The sequence below is a fragment of the Apium graveolens genome, chromosome 5 (genome assembly GCF_009905375.1).
Source record: "Apium graveolens cultivar Ventura chromosome 5, ASM990537v1, whole genome shotgun sequence".
Taxonomy (NCBI): Eukaryota; Viridiplantae; Streptophyta; class Magnoliopsida; order Apiales; family Apiaceae; genus Apium; species Apium graveolens.
The window spans coordinates 263,916,082-263,932,611 of NC_133651.1; the positions used below are offsets into that span (position 1 = coordinate 263,916,082).

General features: G+C 37.3%; 1 long non-coding RNA gene and 1 other non-coding gene across 3 annotated transcripts; one reads left to right on the forward strand and one right to left on the reverse strand.

The window, feature by feature from the left end:
* The first annotated feature begins 1,444 nt into the window (after positions 1-1,444).
* Positions 1,445-1,551, forward strand: LOC141662484 (small nucleolar RNA R71). The gene has a single exon (XR_012550599.1). It is a non-coding gene; the product is annotated as a small nucleolar RNA R71 (small nucleolar RNA).
* Positions 1,552-8,147: 6,596 nt separating this feature from the next.
* On the reverse strand, positions 8,148-11,885 carry LOC141661726 (uncharacterized). 2 transcript variants are annotated; one of them, XR_012550105.1, is made up of 6 exons: positions 11,754-11,885; positions 11,118-11,417; positions 10,315-10,889; positions 9,801-9,962; positions 8,792-9,232; positions 8,148-8,711 (listed from the first exon to the last, which is right to left on the reverse strand). It is a non-coding gene; the product is annotated as an uncharacterized LOC141661726 (long non-coding RNA). The 2 variants fall into 2 exon arrangements; XR_012550104.1 differs by having other exon boundaries at positions 8,148-9,232.
* Positions 11,886-16,530: the final 4,645 nt, after the last annotated feature.

Below are 16,530 nucleotides of genomic sequence, written 5' to 3' on the forward strand. Positions count from 1 at the left end.
AGTAGCCAAGAAAGGTCTTCCCAAGATTATGGGAATCTTCTTATCTTCCTCGAAATCCAGAATCACAAAGTCTGCAGGAAAGAAGAGCTTATCCACCTTGACTAGCACATCTTCCACTATGCCTCTTGGGTAAGTAATAGAACGATCAGCCAATTGTAGAGACATGTAGGTGGGCTTTGGATCAGGCAAATCCAAATTTTTAAAGATCGACAACGGCATCAGATTGATGCTTGCTCCCAAATCACAAAGGCACTTGTCCAAAAGACAACTTGCCAATGGTGCAAGGAATGGTGAAGCTACCTAGATCTTTCAGCATTAGAGGAAACTTTTGTTGCAGCACAGCACTGCATTCTTCCGTTAGAGCAACGATCTCAAGGTCATCCAGTTTCACCTTCCTTGAAAGAATACTCTTCATAAACCTCGCATAACTAGGCATTTGCTCCAGAGCCTCAGCGAAAGGTATATTGATGTGAAGTTTCTTGAACACCTCCAGAAAGTTACCAAACTGCTTATCCAGCTTTTGGTGTTGCAATCTCTTAGGGAAAGGTGGTGGAGGATAGAGTTGTGTTCAATAGTAATCTTCCTTAGTTCCGCCGCTTTCTCCTTTTGCTTAGCTTCTTCATCTCCAACTTCAGCTTCTCCTTCTTTTACTTTTTCAGCATCAGCAACTTTTCCAGACCTTAAGGTAATAGCCTTGACTTGCTCTTTAGCTTCCTTCATGCCTGACACTTCAGTGTCACTGGGAAGTGTGCCAGGTTGACGATTGAGCACTGCATTGGCTATTTGACCAATTTGATTTTCCAAGGTCTTGATCGACACCGTCTGACTCTTGCACAACAGCTTAAGTTCCTCAAAATCAACACTAGTGGGTGCAGCTGCACCTCCCTGTTGAGGATATGATTGCCTTTGAGCTTATTGTCGCGGTTGCTGGAATCCAGGTGGATTGAACTGCTTACTTACGCCTTGCTGATATGGTTGCTGAATAGCATTCTGATTATTACCCCAGCTGAAATTTGGATGATTTCTGTTGTTAGGATGATAAGTAGCTGGCACAGGCTGCTGTTGTCGCTGATAATTGTTCACATACTGAACAGATTCATTTACAAGAGAACACTGATCCGTAGCATGAGAACCTGCACAAAGCGCACAGACCATAGCTATCTGATTGGCTCCATAGGTGGCTAGAGAATCGACCTTCATAGACAGCGCTTGGAGCTGCGCTCCAATAGCTGTGGCTGCATCGACTTCCAGAATACCTGATACCTTCCCAGGCATCATCCTTTGAGTTGGGTTTTGATGCTCATTTGCAGCCATAGTCTCAATAAGATTATAAGCCTCAGTATAGCTTTTGGTCCACAAGGCGCCTCCAGCTGCTGCATCGAGCATGGGCCGAGATTGGACCCCCAAACCATTATAGAAACCAGTGATCACCATCCAATCGGGCATTCCATGATGTGGACACTTTCTCAACATCTCCTTGTAGCGCTCCCAAGCTTCGCACATAGATTCTGTATGTTGTTGCGCAAACTGAGTAAGAGCACTCCTCATAGCAGCAGTCTTTGCCATTGGATAAAACTTCACCAGAAACTTTTGTGCAAGATCTTGCCAAGTAGTGATGGACCCAGCTGGTTCGGAATGTAACCAGTCCTTAGCTTTATCCCTCAGAGAGAATGGGAAAAGCCTCAGCTTGATAGCCTCATTAGTCACACCATTATATTTGAAAGTACTGCAGATCTCGATAAAATTCCTTATGTGCATGTCGGGGTCTTCAGTCGCAGCACCTCTAAAAGAAATATAATTCTGCACCATCTGAATAGTGTCCGACTTGATTTCAAAGGTGTTAGCCTGAATAGCCGGATGAAGAATGCTTGACTGAATGTCATCAATTTTAGGCCAAGAAAAGTCCATAAGAGCTGGATCTGTCGGAACAGTACGATCACCCATGACTACTGGCTCTTTCTGCTCACTTCCTGAATCCAAATCTTCAAAATCTATCTTCTCCGGAATATCAAGAACTTCGTCTGTCTCCTCAGCTGTATCTAAAGTCCTCTTGCGAGTACGAGAACGAGTTTGCATAAATGCTCGCTAAAGTACCTGAAACACAACCGGAAACAATAAGTAACACGTCTTAATCACTGAGTCCTAATGACCAATGATGGTAAGTACATAAACTAAACAAATATGCCGAGTCCCCAGCAGCGGTGCCAAAAACTTGTTGGGGCGAAAACACGCGCTAATAATACACGCAAGTATACGCGTTCGCAAGTAATATAGAATATTTTCTAGTTCATTCCCACAGAGACTCAGACTAATTATGTTCAATTAAACTCACTCACCAATGTATGATTACTTCTCAATGTTAAGACAATAACACTTAAAATTGATTAACTAATTATTAACTACAATTAACTACTACAATTAAGCACTTAATTAACACTTCGAATTAACAATATTAAAACACTCATGAGATCACAACTTCATTACTACTTCCTTCAATAGTCATTGTTATTACCCTTAGCATGCAACATTGATGATATTAATCGAATAACACGAAACTGATAAAAGTCAATTTTTATTGTACTAATACCATTCTACCAAACATCCACAATTAAGATAGATAGAAGTTGAATAGGCATCAATTATATTGAGTCCCTATATGTCTACAGAAATCGATAACATAACGATTTAAGCACAAGTTATTCCTTTTGATTACACAGGGCGAATAAAACTGTTAGAGCTACCCACTAATCATGCAACATCGTACATGAACCTATGCTAGCATGGCAAGTTCTAAATCTCAAGATCCACCGTCGCTTCACAAGAGATTAACACCCTATCTTATATGTTCGCGAAGCACATAAGATGAATAAGCACAACCAATACTAGATATCAAACAATCATCACACACTAAGGTATTAAACACCTAACTAAAGAATTCCATAGTAAATCCGTTATGACCCCATGATCACGATAGCCCACGATAGCACTCATCGTCATCATGGGTTCATATGAAAACATGATAAATAAACACAAGATAATAATAACTAAACTAATTATATTAAACCAGAGTACGTCACAAGAGTAAATAGGTTCAAAGTAACGAAAACTAGCATCCAACGTTACAACGAAATAAGAATCACAAGAAAATATGCTTCCTCTTCGTTGCGGTGTGCTAAAACGGTCTTCTTCCTTATCTCCTTCGCTCCTTGATTAATATTACGATCCAACCTTAGTGAAACGTCTCTGAAATCTACTTATATAGGAGTCCCATAAAACCCAGATTACTCAGAAGTTGGAAGGCAAACAGAAATAGAAGTCTAAAATAATTATTCTGAATTTACGACCCTGCACGGCCGCTCAGCATAGCTGAGCGGGCGCTCAGACCCCTTCTAGAAAAATGGTCTGTTCTGCTCCGTTTCTTCGCTGTAATCTGCTCCTATCTTCCCACTTGCAATGCTGAACATATGCCAAGGCTTATTATTGATGAATTCTCCCCCGAAATGCAACTAATATCCTGAAATGCACAAACACTAGAAAAACGCATCAAATACACAAAATACTTGATTTCAAGACACCAATTCAAGCTATTATAAGACGTTCTAAGTGGTATAAAATGCCACTTATCAGTAAGACTACCGCTTCTGATTCAGGCATGTTCATGATCGAAGTTAATATGTCACCTGGTCAAATTTCTACTTGGGTATTAGATACCGCCTATGGTTCTCATATTTGCAATTTGTTGCAAGGAATAAAGGGAAGTAGGACTCTTGAAAAAGATGAGGTGATTCTACGTATGGGCAATGGAACAAGGGTTGCGGCCATATCTGTAGGATCATTTAGTTTACATATGCCTACGGGCAAGACTATTATTTTGAATAATTGTTATTACATTCCCTCTATTGTGAGGAATATTATTTCTATTCCTATGTTGGATGTGGATGGTTTTTCATTTATTATTAAGAATAATGAATGTTCTATCCTTAGAGATAATGTTCTTTTTGGACGTCGCATTTTAAATAATGGTCTGTATGTATGTGACGTAGAGCATGATTTACTTCAGATTGAACAAACTAATAAAAGGAAACAAGATGATGGAAATCTGACCTATTTATGGTACTGTAGGCTAGGTCATATTAGTTAAAATAGACTGCGGACATTGCATAAGGAAGGGTTACTTGACCCCTTTGATTTTGAATCATATCCTACATGCGAGTCTTGTCTATTGGGTAAAATGACCAAATCTCCATTTAGTGGACATGGAGAGAGGGCTGCAGATTTGTTAGGATCGGTACACATAGATTTATGTGGACCAATGTCTACGCAAGCCATGGGTGGATTTTCGTACTTCATTACTTTCATAGATGATAGATCTAGATTCGGATATGTGTATTTGATGAAACACAAGTCTGAAGCCTTTGAAAAGTTCAAAGAATATAAACATGAAGTGGAGAAACAAACCAAACACAGTATTATAGCTATTCGATCAGATCGAGGTGGTGAATACTTGAATGGAGAGTTTCTAGATTATCTCAAAGAAAATGGTATAGTCTCCCTGTGGACTCCTCCATATACTCCACAGTTGAATGGGGCATCTGAAAGGAGAAATCGAACTTTGTTAGACATGGTTCGGTTCATGATGAGCTATGTGAATCTTCCAGTATTCATATGGGGTTATGCATTGGAAACCTCAGCATATTTACTGAATAAGGTGCCTTCCAAATCTGTTCCTCAAACACCATATGAGATATGGAAAAAAAGGAAACCGAGTCTTAAACACGTTAAGATTTGGGGATGTCCATCTTATGTCAAGAAAGTTGACCCAGATAAGCTGGAATCTCGATCCGTAAAATGTAATTTTATGGGATATCCAAAAGAGAATTTGGGGTATTACTTTTACACCGATCATCGGGTGTTTGTCTCCAGACATGCTACCTTCTTGGAAAAAGAGTTTATCCTTGAAGGAATCAGTGGGAGCAAAATTGAACTTGATGAAGTTCAAGAAGCACAAACTACTACGGATCAAGTGGAAACACCTGTTCAGACTAAACAACCTTCTGTGGAACAGCCCATTCGTAGGACAGGGAGAGTGTCTCACCAACCTGAGAGGTATTATGGCCTTGTCATTGAGAATGACAATGAGTTGTCAATCATTGATGATGATGACCCTGTGACCTATAATGAGGCTATGAGTAGTGTTAACTCAGAGAAATGGCATAGTGCCATGAAATCCAAAATGGAATCTATGTATACCAACCAAGTATGGACCCTGGTTTAGGCGCCTGAAGGTGTTAAGCCTATTGGATGCAAGTGGGTATACAAAAGAAAGATTGGAGCAGATGGCCAGGTGGAGACCTATAAGGCCAGGCTCGTGGCAAAAGGATTCAAACAAAGGAAATAGATTGACTTTGATGAAACTTTTTTGCCTGTAGCCCTGTTAAAATCAATTCGGATTTTGCTTGCGATTGCTGCTTACTACGACTATGAGATCTGGAAAATGGACGTGAAAACGGCCTTCCTCAATGGGGAACTTGAGGAGGAAGTATATATGACACAGCCAGAGGGTTTTCTTTCCAAGGGAAATGAACACCTAGTGTGTAAGCTGCTGTGAATAATATATGGTTTAAGGCAAGCTTCTCGTAGATGGAACATCCGTTTTGATGAGACAATCAAAGAGTTTGGTTTTATCAAAAACATAGATGAACCATGTATCTACAAGAAGGTTAGTGGGAGCATGGTAACATTTCTTTTATTGTATGTGGATGACATACTTCTTATAAGAAATGATATACTGATGCTACAATCAGTCAAAGTATGGCTATCAAAGAACTTCATCATGAAGGACTTGGGAGAAGCATCCTACATTCTCGGTATGAAGATCTATAGAGATAGATCTAGAAGAATGATAGGTCTTACCCAGGGTACATACATCCAGAAAGTGCTTAAAAGGTTTAGCATGGAAAACTCCAAAAGAGGTCTCATACCGATGAGCCATGGAGTGTCCCTTTCCGAAAAAATGTCTCCTACGACACTTAAGGAAAGAGAGCGTATGAGTAAGATTCCTTATGCTTCAGTAATAGGATCTATCATGTACGCGATGTTGTGTACAAGGCCTGATATTGCTTATTCAAATAGTGTGACGAGCAGATATCAGTCCAATCCAGGAGAAGACCACTAGAAATCAGTGAAAAACATCCTTAAGTACTTGCGAAGGACTCAGGACATTTTTCTTGTTTTTGGTGGTGAATCTGAGTTGAAAATAAAGGGTTATACTGACTCTAGTTTTCAATCAGAAAGTGATAGCAAATCCATGTCAGGGTACGTGTTTACTCTGAATGGTGGTGCGATTAGTTGGAAGAGTTCCAAACAGTCTACAACGGCTGACTCCACAGCGGAAGCATAATATATAGCTGTAAATGAGGCTGCAAAAGAAGCCGTTTGGATGAGGAAATTTGTTTCTGAGTTGGGAGTTGTCCCTAGCGTTGAAGAGCCTATTGTGTTGTATTGTGATAACAATGCAACAATAGCACAAGCCAAGGAACCTAGGTCTCATAGAAATTCCAAACATGTCCTGCGGCGCTTTCATCTGATTAGAGAGATTGTTGAAAGAGGAGATGGGTATTAGATACCAGAGTGATTGGCTTTAGTACAAGTGGGAGATTGAAAGAGATATGTCCTAAGTCCAATCATGTATGAGGATTTAGGAATAACTTTTATGTAATCTATTTTATTTTCATTGATATTAATGAAAGACTTATTTTGTTTTTATTGCGGGCTCTATCTATTTAAATGTTTAAATAAGATATACCATATTTTAGAGTAAAGCTTTTTATGGATTGTGATGAGATCATAATAATGAGACCTAAAAGATGATAACTCTAAACTTAAATAGTTCCTGGTCGTAGGATTACTAACTGGTAATTAATAATCCGCAAAGATCGGTACATACTATGCTTGCTTCATTATGAAGGATGTCTGTTCTCATAGACATTTGTGTGGTGAAACTATAGCTAGTATGTAGGTGCTTATTATACAATAAGTTCACTGAACATGACTCACACAGCTGAACAACTGATGGAGTTCACTAACGTGTCAGCAGTTGTTCACATAGTGATAGTTGTACAAGTATCCTTAGACTTGAGGTCATCATAGTCATCTTGTGTACACTGAACTATGCTTTGGTTTAGTTTTTAGTCTCAAGGGACAATTATAAGGGCTCTACTGGGTATAGGAATTTGTACACGAAGATAGTGTATGATCAATAAAGGATCTACCCCTTCCAGTGTAGGAAGAGAATGTTCAATGTTGATCCACTTATGTTAGTTCAGGAATCTCTGGCCAGAGTGAATGAAATTGGAAAGGAGTTTCTAATTTACATTAAATAGAACTAAGCATAGTGAATGGGAAAGCAAGTGATTAAATAAGATAGGCTTGACACAAGTTCCATGCCTTGTATTTAATCGTGACATTGCAGGATAGAAGGAATTGATTGTACGGTAACTACTCACTGAATAGGTTCTTGGTATTCTAAGCAGTGAATTCGTATTATCCGGATAGTTGCTATATGCTGAGAAGTATCCCTCACGATGTAGAATAAATATGATTAATTAATTAATCATATTTAATAAATTAGAGAATTTATATAAATAATGATAAAATAGTTTTATTATTATTTATTTCTACTATCGGCTTAATATTGAACCTATAGGGTCACACCATAAAAGAGAATTATTTAATGGTGGAGGAATTAATTAATAATGGTTGATAATTATTTATTTATGAAATAAATAATTAATTGGCAAATTTAATAATTGATTAAATGATATTTAATTGATTATAAATTAATTAAGAAAAGGTTCTTAATATTATTAATTAAGAATTTAATTTTTGGAAATTAAATCAAGTGAGAGAATTATTTCTAAAGAGTTTAGAAAAAGGATTAATAATTAAAAGGTGTTTTAATTATTAGTGAGAATAATAAAGGGTTAATAATAATAATATTTTATGGGAAAATTTTTAGTTGAAAATTTTGCCTATAAATATACTATTATAAACTCTATTTTTGCCTCAACCAAAAAGATTTACAATACCCTAATTCTCTCCATCTCCTCCTCCTTCATTACATCGTTTTCTTGGTGGATACCGGTGGAGTGCTTCACACTTGAGGAGCAGCTGCTAAGGATCTCCGTTCATCATTTTTGGATCGCCATTAAAGACCTCCATCATTCCATTAACGTAAAGCTTCTTAAGGTAAACATACTGAACTACGAATTAAATATTATTTTTCGCATGGATCCTGCGGAAAGTTTCGGTTTTTTAAGATTTAAATTTACTTTTTCGCTGCGTTTATGTGCTAAAAACCCTTCAGAAAGAATATGCACCATAAACATGTTAATCACCTTTATTCCATTTACAATATTAAACCTACAATTCAGAGTTTAAATGTTTGACTGTTCGAAATGGGAAAAAAAGCATTAGCGCCATCAGAGAATAATGACTTTGAAGCAATTAACCTTCTGACTATCAGTCAGGGATATAATAATAATGAAGATATTAAATTTACCTTTCTGATTACAAAACATGTTCATGTTATAAAAGATACCTTTGCAGACTGCAATCCAAAATCTTATACATGTATGAGACTAAAGGTGTCTAACTAGTAAGATAAATGTTTCAATAATATCACTGTATCATGAGTTGACTTGGGAAACATGCTGAAAGAACAATTAAAGAATTACAGTAAAAGGACATTCATTTCTGTAAGAGTATTAAGAAGATATAATGTTGCACATACCAGGCTTCATCAAGTAGAGCAATAATCCCACCAGGTTTCTGCAAGAAAAGTAGAAAAAAAGTGTCTGTGAAAACAGTTTAAATGTAAAATTATGTGCAAATATCTGAACTAGTGTACTGGGATATCTAAAGAAAGCTTCCACTATAATGAGAGAACTGCACCATGCGAAAGATGAGAAACTTATAAAATGTTCACTAACAATAATATTGTGTAGAAGGAGTTATGCACATGTTGCAAGCAAGTTCATCTGCTAAACATTAGAATACTAATTTTATGATCGAAAGTAAGGGTAGCTTAATAACATAGCTCTAGTCGAGGGAAGAATTGCTATGAATGCAAATAAGTCAGTTCTTCTTCTCCGCATTCTTTGATGCCAATTTCCATCAGTTTACCGCCTGTGGAAGGCAATACATCGCAACATTGTCGTCTTGGTGCTACCAGCTGTATAAGCCAAACATTAATAAACAGTAGTTGTTACCACAACATAATAGTGCTTCATTAAAACTAAAGTTTTGAAGTAATATCCTTAATAGACAACCACAAAGATCTAGTTTCAGTAGATTATCATGCAGTGGCTTAGAAAATTAGGCTTCTGAGTTGAATATACATATTGAGCAATTATGTTAATAACAATAAGAGATAACATGTTAGATATAATACAAGTTACCATATAAGTTCCAACACAACACAAGGACATCATAAAAGCTTATAACACAGTTTTACTGGTTCAATAGCCTTCATCAAAGATCAGACCTACCGCCTTAAATCTCAACCTTTTTGATTCCTAGAGCAAAGTCATTAATTATAAGCAAATATATAGTAATGTATTAAACTAAAAAAGGGTGCTCTTGCCCACCTTAGACAAGACTTGAACGCTCGACCTCATGTAAAATGTAAAACGAAGAGTTATACAGAGATCTGGTGACTCGAGTATACTATAGTATATCTAAATTCTTTTCTCAAGGTATAATCATAAGTTGATACATATAAAAAATAACTTAACAGTTACCTGTTTTAAGGCCGAGATTATACTTTTCGGAGAAAACTCTAATCTCTTCCAGTTTGTGGGGTGAACCAAGGTCTCGTGTGTAATTATCAGGTCTCAGTTTCCTGTAAATACTCTGTATTCTAGTACTGTTATTACTCTGAATTTTACCTCTTCAGAAAACACCTGATCCATGAAGAAAACAGCTGGTCTTCAACATCGATTTTCCTCATAATCTCTTACATCAAGATTAAGTTTTCTTAAAAGTGGATACAAAGATCTTATTAGTAACAGATAAATGTAAAGTAGTCCAGTAGATACACAAATGAAAATAAAAGTGTTGTCATGCCTAGAAAACCCTAGGTAGCAAAATAATATAAATACATAGCTAAGTAAGCTTTTTAGTTTTCACTTTCCCCGGGCGGAAGAATATTAGTCTACATCTCAACTACTCTGAAAATTTCACAGCAACTTTTTTGATCATTTCTCTAGTCAAACAATTAAATAGAATTCTAAGTAGAAAATGGTAATATCAGACCTTCAACGTTGTGTTCAAGTTATTCCGGGCGTTGCTGAGCAGCTTTATTTGATCATGATTTTCTATTAATGTTTGGCATTCCTGACAAAGAATGTTAAAAAATAAAGCTCTTTAATCAGCATTGAATAATACACACGCTCAGAGACACGAAGGAAACAATATCATAACTATGATTTCAAACTATCAGTCTATATAAATGTCTTAGTGTCATAATAAACGTCACTTAAAAAATCAAGTACATACTCCCCAATAGATACAAAATTCTCACGCAGCTGGTTTACTATTTTTTGAGACGAAGCAAGTGATTCTAGACTTGCTTGTGCTTGTTCAACCTAAAACCTTACAAAAAATACTACATTAATAAGAAAACTAAAATAAACAGGCATAACATAGAAACTTAGACATTAATCATGAATACACGTAGTACCCTAAAATATGACTACAGTATTTGAAAATCGAGGTACCGCCTTTGAAGAAAACTAAAACGGAGGCGCCCGAGAAAGAGCCATAAAGGCAAGGCATGTTTGAAAATGTACCTGTTCAGCAACCATTGTGCTCAGTTGCGCATCATTTGCCTAATACATAATAACATAAATATTTTAGAACCTAACTCAAAGCATTTACATATCTAATAGCATATGCTAATAATCATACATGAAATTTCCGTGATATCTATATATTCAAAACTTTAATTCCGTGATTCTACTGCAATGTTTCACCTTACACACCTCGCAACTAATAACCATAAATCGAAACATATTGCAAAAGTAACCTAGTGAATCAACAAAACAAACAAGTGTTACCTGCTGATGAGTATGTAATCAGCCTTAATCGAAGCAATCGACTGTAAAAGCTCAGGAAGAGTAAACAGCTTCGCAACCTCGCGAACTGCTGCTTCTTTAGCATCAATAGCTAGATCTTCAAAACTCACCATAGGCTTGCCGTAAAAAGGAAAATTCTGCATCTGTCGAACAACATTACTAGCAGCAGTAACTTCACTAAAAACAAGCCAAGCCTGTCCTCTGAGTTTCGGCATCTTCAAAGCAACAATGTCCAGAATCCTTCCATACTTGAGAACAAGGCATACAGAGATCTCTTCAGCTCTGTGAAACCAGTAAAATAACTGTGAAATTTGCTCAACTTAATTATATAATCCAACTCTACTTCCTACAATTACGCAAGTATAAACATCAAACACGTAGCAGTAACAAACTAATCAATTACAATTATTAGCTTTTACACACACATATAAACATAGAGATATAACTAATCAATAGCATTATCTATTAAAGACAAATTAAAGATTCAACTTAAAATTTTAAAACCTAGGAAGAGAGGAAGAGAGAAAGAGAGAAAGATAGATAGAGAAAGAGAGAGAGAGGGGGGGGGGAAGAGAGAGCGCACGAGAGAGAGGGAGAGAGAGAGAGAGAGAGAAGAACCATCTTTTTTGACTTTCTGGTTGAGGTTTTTGATGTAAATATTTTGATTAGGAGGAATGTCTACGGTAAGCATCGCTGTTAATGCTAACAGAGCAAGTGAATCAGTGTGTGTTTGAAAGAGGAAGAAGAAAGAGGTGAATCGCAGCAGACGATTAGTGAACATTAGGAGCTCTAATTTATATTTCATATCTTTATAGTTTGGGTCATATCTTTCAATTAGGCTCCGCCCAACCCAAACAATACTGGACTTCATTACATAACAGGCCTTCTCTTTCTCTTATTTTCTTCCCTTTGCCCAGATGAGGTTCGACTCATAGCCGCATTTTTTTAAAAAACTTATATTTTGATTAAAAATATTGGTTTTTTAGATTTTTTTAATTTTCAAAATTTATAATTTTACAAAAATTAAAAATACAATTTAAACTTAATTAAAAAAATATTTTTTTTTAGATTTTTTTAACTTTCAAAATTTATAATTTTACGAAAATTCAAAATACGATTTAAACTTATATAAAATATATGTCTAAATATGTTAAATTAAATTAAATATTACATTTTATATTTTAAGGAAATAAATGAATAAAATGTTAAAGTTATTGTATTTGCTTTGATAATATATCTATTTTTATAATCTCAAAAATAATTTAATATAATGCAACGCTTAAACGTGGTGTTGCACGTCGCAACACTAACAATTTTACCAAAAACAATACATTTCTGTTTAATGCAATGCTTTTTGACTAGTGTTGGAGAAGATTAAGCAAAACCATACCTAACAGAACGCTTTTCTTGCAACACTAAAAAAAGCATAGCATTTGAGCACTTATGGCGTAGTGTGTGAATCATTGCATTGCTATGGATTATCATCCTCAAACAAATGGTCAAGCTGAGGTGTCTAACAGAGAGATCAAGTGCATTTTAGAGAAAGTTGTGTGTCCATCAAGGAAAGATTGGTCTTTGAAGCTTGATAAAGCTGTTTGGGCGTATCGAACATCATACAAGACTCTGCTAGGGATGTCACCGTATTAGTTGGTTTATGGTAAGGGGTGTATTTTCCTGGAGCTCGAGCATAAGACATATTGGGCTTTGAAGAAATTGAATCTTGACTTGGACGCAGCTGGAAAGAAGAGGATGCTTCAATTGAATGAACTCGACGAGTTTCGACTTCAAGCTTATGAGAATAACAAAATGTACAAGGAGAAAGTCAAGAGGTGGCATGACCGGGGTCTAGTGCTCAAATCATTTATGTCGGGGCAACAAGTTCTTTTGTTCAACTCTCATCTTCGTCTTTTTCCTAGAAAATTGAAGTCAAGATGGTCAGGGCCGTTTATTGTCAAAACTATGTTTCCACATGGAGCGGTGGAAATTTTTGAGAATGATCTGGGCCAAACATTCAAGGTAAATGGTCAGAGGTTGAAGCATTAATATGGTGACATGGCAAACCGTGAGGTGGTTAGTGCCGTTTTATTGTCCGTTTGATCTCGAGTTCTACGTCAAGCTAACGACGTAAAGCAAGCGCTTCTTACGAGGCAACCCAAGTTTGTTGTACATTAGTAGGTAGAGGAAGCAAGAAGAAAAGAGAAAATCACAAAAAAAATCAAAAAATGAAAAAAATTCAAGACTCACTACAGAAGCCTAGCGCGCCCGCGCTGTCCTAGTGCGCAGCCGCGCTGAAAACACAGAAACACGGCGCCCCGCACTGTTCCAGCGCGCGCTCGTGCTGTCCTAGCACGCGGCCGCGCCGAGGTTCCGACTCAGAAAAAAATAAAATGCAGATTTAAGGGGGAAATCGGGATTTTTGCTACAAAACCAATTCCCAACCGAATTTTACTCCCCACATCCCAAATTTCCCTCTCTAAATCAAACCCATTACTCCCATTATTCCCATAATCAAATCCCACTTCTATTCCATATATAATTCTCTTTTCACCACCTATATATACATACACCTCATACATAAACTTCTTCACCATTTCACAAATTCTCAACACAAATTCTCTCTCAACACAACTCTTATTCTCTCTACTCAATTTTAAAGGCACCCAAGAGACAAAGAACACAAGTAAGTAGCAGCAGTGTTAGGCCGGGGTTCTCTACTCCCGAGGCTGAAGCGGAGTATACGAGGCTTCTCTCGAAGCCGATCATCAAGGAGCGAGGTTTTATGCCATCAGGGAAGGATGGTAAGCTATTGTAGATGATTCTGGAGATGGGCTGGGTTTCTTTTTGTGAGGCACCCACTTCTGTGCCCATGTGTGTTGTTCGCGAGTTCTATGCGAACACGAAGGCTGAGAATAATGGCTTCACGGTGGTTCGAGGGAGGACTGTGGAGTACAGTGCAGAGGCTATCAGGACGGTGATTGAGAAACCCGTGAGGAAGGTCAGGCAAGATACGTGGAACGATAAGACTCCATAGGACTTTGATCTGGATCTTATTGTTGCTACGCTGTGCCAGCCCGACACTCACTAGAAGAGTAAGAGGGGTACGACCGAGTATTCTACATTCTCGGCTTCCAGCCTGAACAAGTTTGCCCGTGCATGGAACGGGTTTATTTATGCTAACATAATGCCATCTTCGCATGTGCATGAGAATACTGTGAAGCGTGCACGGCTATTATGGAGCATTCTTCAGGGCAATTATGTGGATTTGGGGATGGTGATTTATCAGGATATCCTGAAATTCTTGAGGGGGAGTACCACGGGGTCTATTCCGTATGTGTCTGTTATGACGAAGCTGTGTGTGGCAGTGGGTGTTCATTGGCCCGCACATGAGCAGTTGCAGATCCCGAGTGCTCCTATTGACAACACTACTTTGGCTATAATACAAGAATATGATGGAGGCAAGCCCGATCTAAATGGGCTTGGTTATACTTTTGACCACCTACCTGGTGGGAGGCCAGTTGCTGGGGCCACTCAGGCGAGCAGGACTGCATGGAGATATCAGCTAGGAGATGAGGCAGGGCCATCGCCGCAGGCACATGAGGAGGATGAAGGAGCTGATATGAGATCTAGCATGAGCATGATGCAGTATAGGCATCTGACTAGGAAGATGGATGCGATGCATGACATCCACAACAGGTTTGCACATGATCTCACCCAGGCATTGGGGACAACTTTTCGAGCCACCGGTGTTTACATCCAGTCGCCAGTTTTTGGTGAGGATTCCGTGTATCCACCTCCAGACACACCTGACACTCCACCCTTTGAGGGTGATGATTCTGATTAGCAGTAAGTATGCCTGATTCCTTACTATTACCTTCACTGAGGACAGTGAATATTTTAAGTTTGGGGGTAGTAGTTGAAGAAATATGTTTTGCGTGAGTCACATATAGTTTGCATATTCATGATAGTTTAGTTCATATAGTGCATATTTTTCTATCTAGTTTTTTTTTTATTTTATTATTATTATTTTTGGTAGTATTTATGATAGTTTGTTCGTGTAGTTTCATGCATGTGTATAATAACATGATCCCTTAGATGATTTTTCCAGTTGATTTGTGAAATTGATGCTAGTATAGTGATATCGTGTTTAGAGATGTTGAGTCGTATTAAGCTGATTTGCATGCTAGAGAAACTTGTATTTCACTAATCTTATAGGTTACTTAAGTGCTAGATCATGATCATGGTTTGTTTGTTTGTCGAGGTTTAATCTCTTGTTTATAGTTAAAATTTAGGATATTCTCTTAATAATAAAATAACATGAATTTTTAGAAATTGGAGAAAAATTGGATTTCATTCCTAGTTGTTGTGGCTAGGTGTTAATTGGCTAGTAGCCGGCTCATATTTATATGAGTAGTCTAGGGTTGAATCGGATGGAGCGAAACACACTCGTTTAGAAATTGTTGAAAAAAAAGAAGAGAAAAAAAAAGAAAAAAAGTATGTGTTTATGCATAACTGATCAAAATCGAGCTCTTTAATACTCGATTTATTAAGTTCTTCGGGGATTTTATGCCTAGTTACCTAAGGCTTTTCATAGTCTGGGATCCGCTAACCTAATGCTCGCTATATGGGTATTATTGTATAAGTATTTTGGGACCTCATTCATTACACGATCAAATTAGTATATTTGTTATGTGTTCAATAATAGCGTGAATCCTTGTATAACTCTAGTAGGATGAAGGTTTTATGAGTCATTATGCATTTATTGTATATTCTGTTTATAAACATGTGATTGTTTCGATGATAGATACGTTATGGTTATTGATCTAATGTCGAGAGTATACCTGTTAAGCATCCACACACGCACGTTTCTGGTTTGTGAGTTGGTTTGTGGGATTTATTCGAAATCTGTTAAAAGTTATTGCATTCTTAGAAGCATCAGCTTATTCATTTGGTTATGGTTATTCTGAGGCGATTGATTGCATTGTCATTTAGTTTCATTCACGTTGTTGCATTCACGCATTAGGTTTGTATTTTAGTTTTGAGTTTGTTTATGCTCGAGGACAAGCATCGATTCAAGTTTGGGGGTGTGATAAGTGGATTTTATATCTACTTGGAACGCTTCATTACAAGCTTAAGTTGGTGTTTTGGACTCAAGTTGTTGGTATTTTTTATGTGTTTTTGCGTTATTGCATTTCAGGCATCAGTTAAATGAAGAAAGGATCTTTTCAAGGAAATATGCTGAAAATAGATCAGAATTGGAAGCCTAGTCCATTATCAAGTTGTAGAGAATCTCGTTAGCTTCGTGTGGGCAGTTGAATCGCCTAATTCTGACGAGCAGAACTCAAGATACGGCCAAAAGAAGAATTGTCAGAATTTTTCTAGAATGTCAGCACGGCGC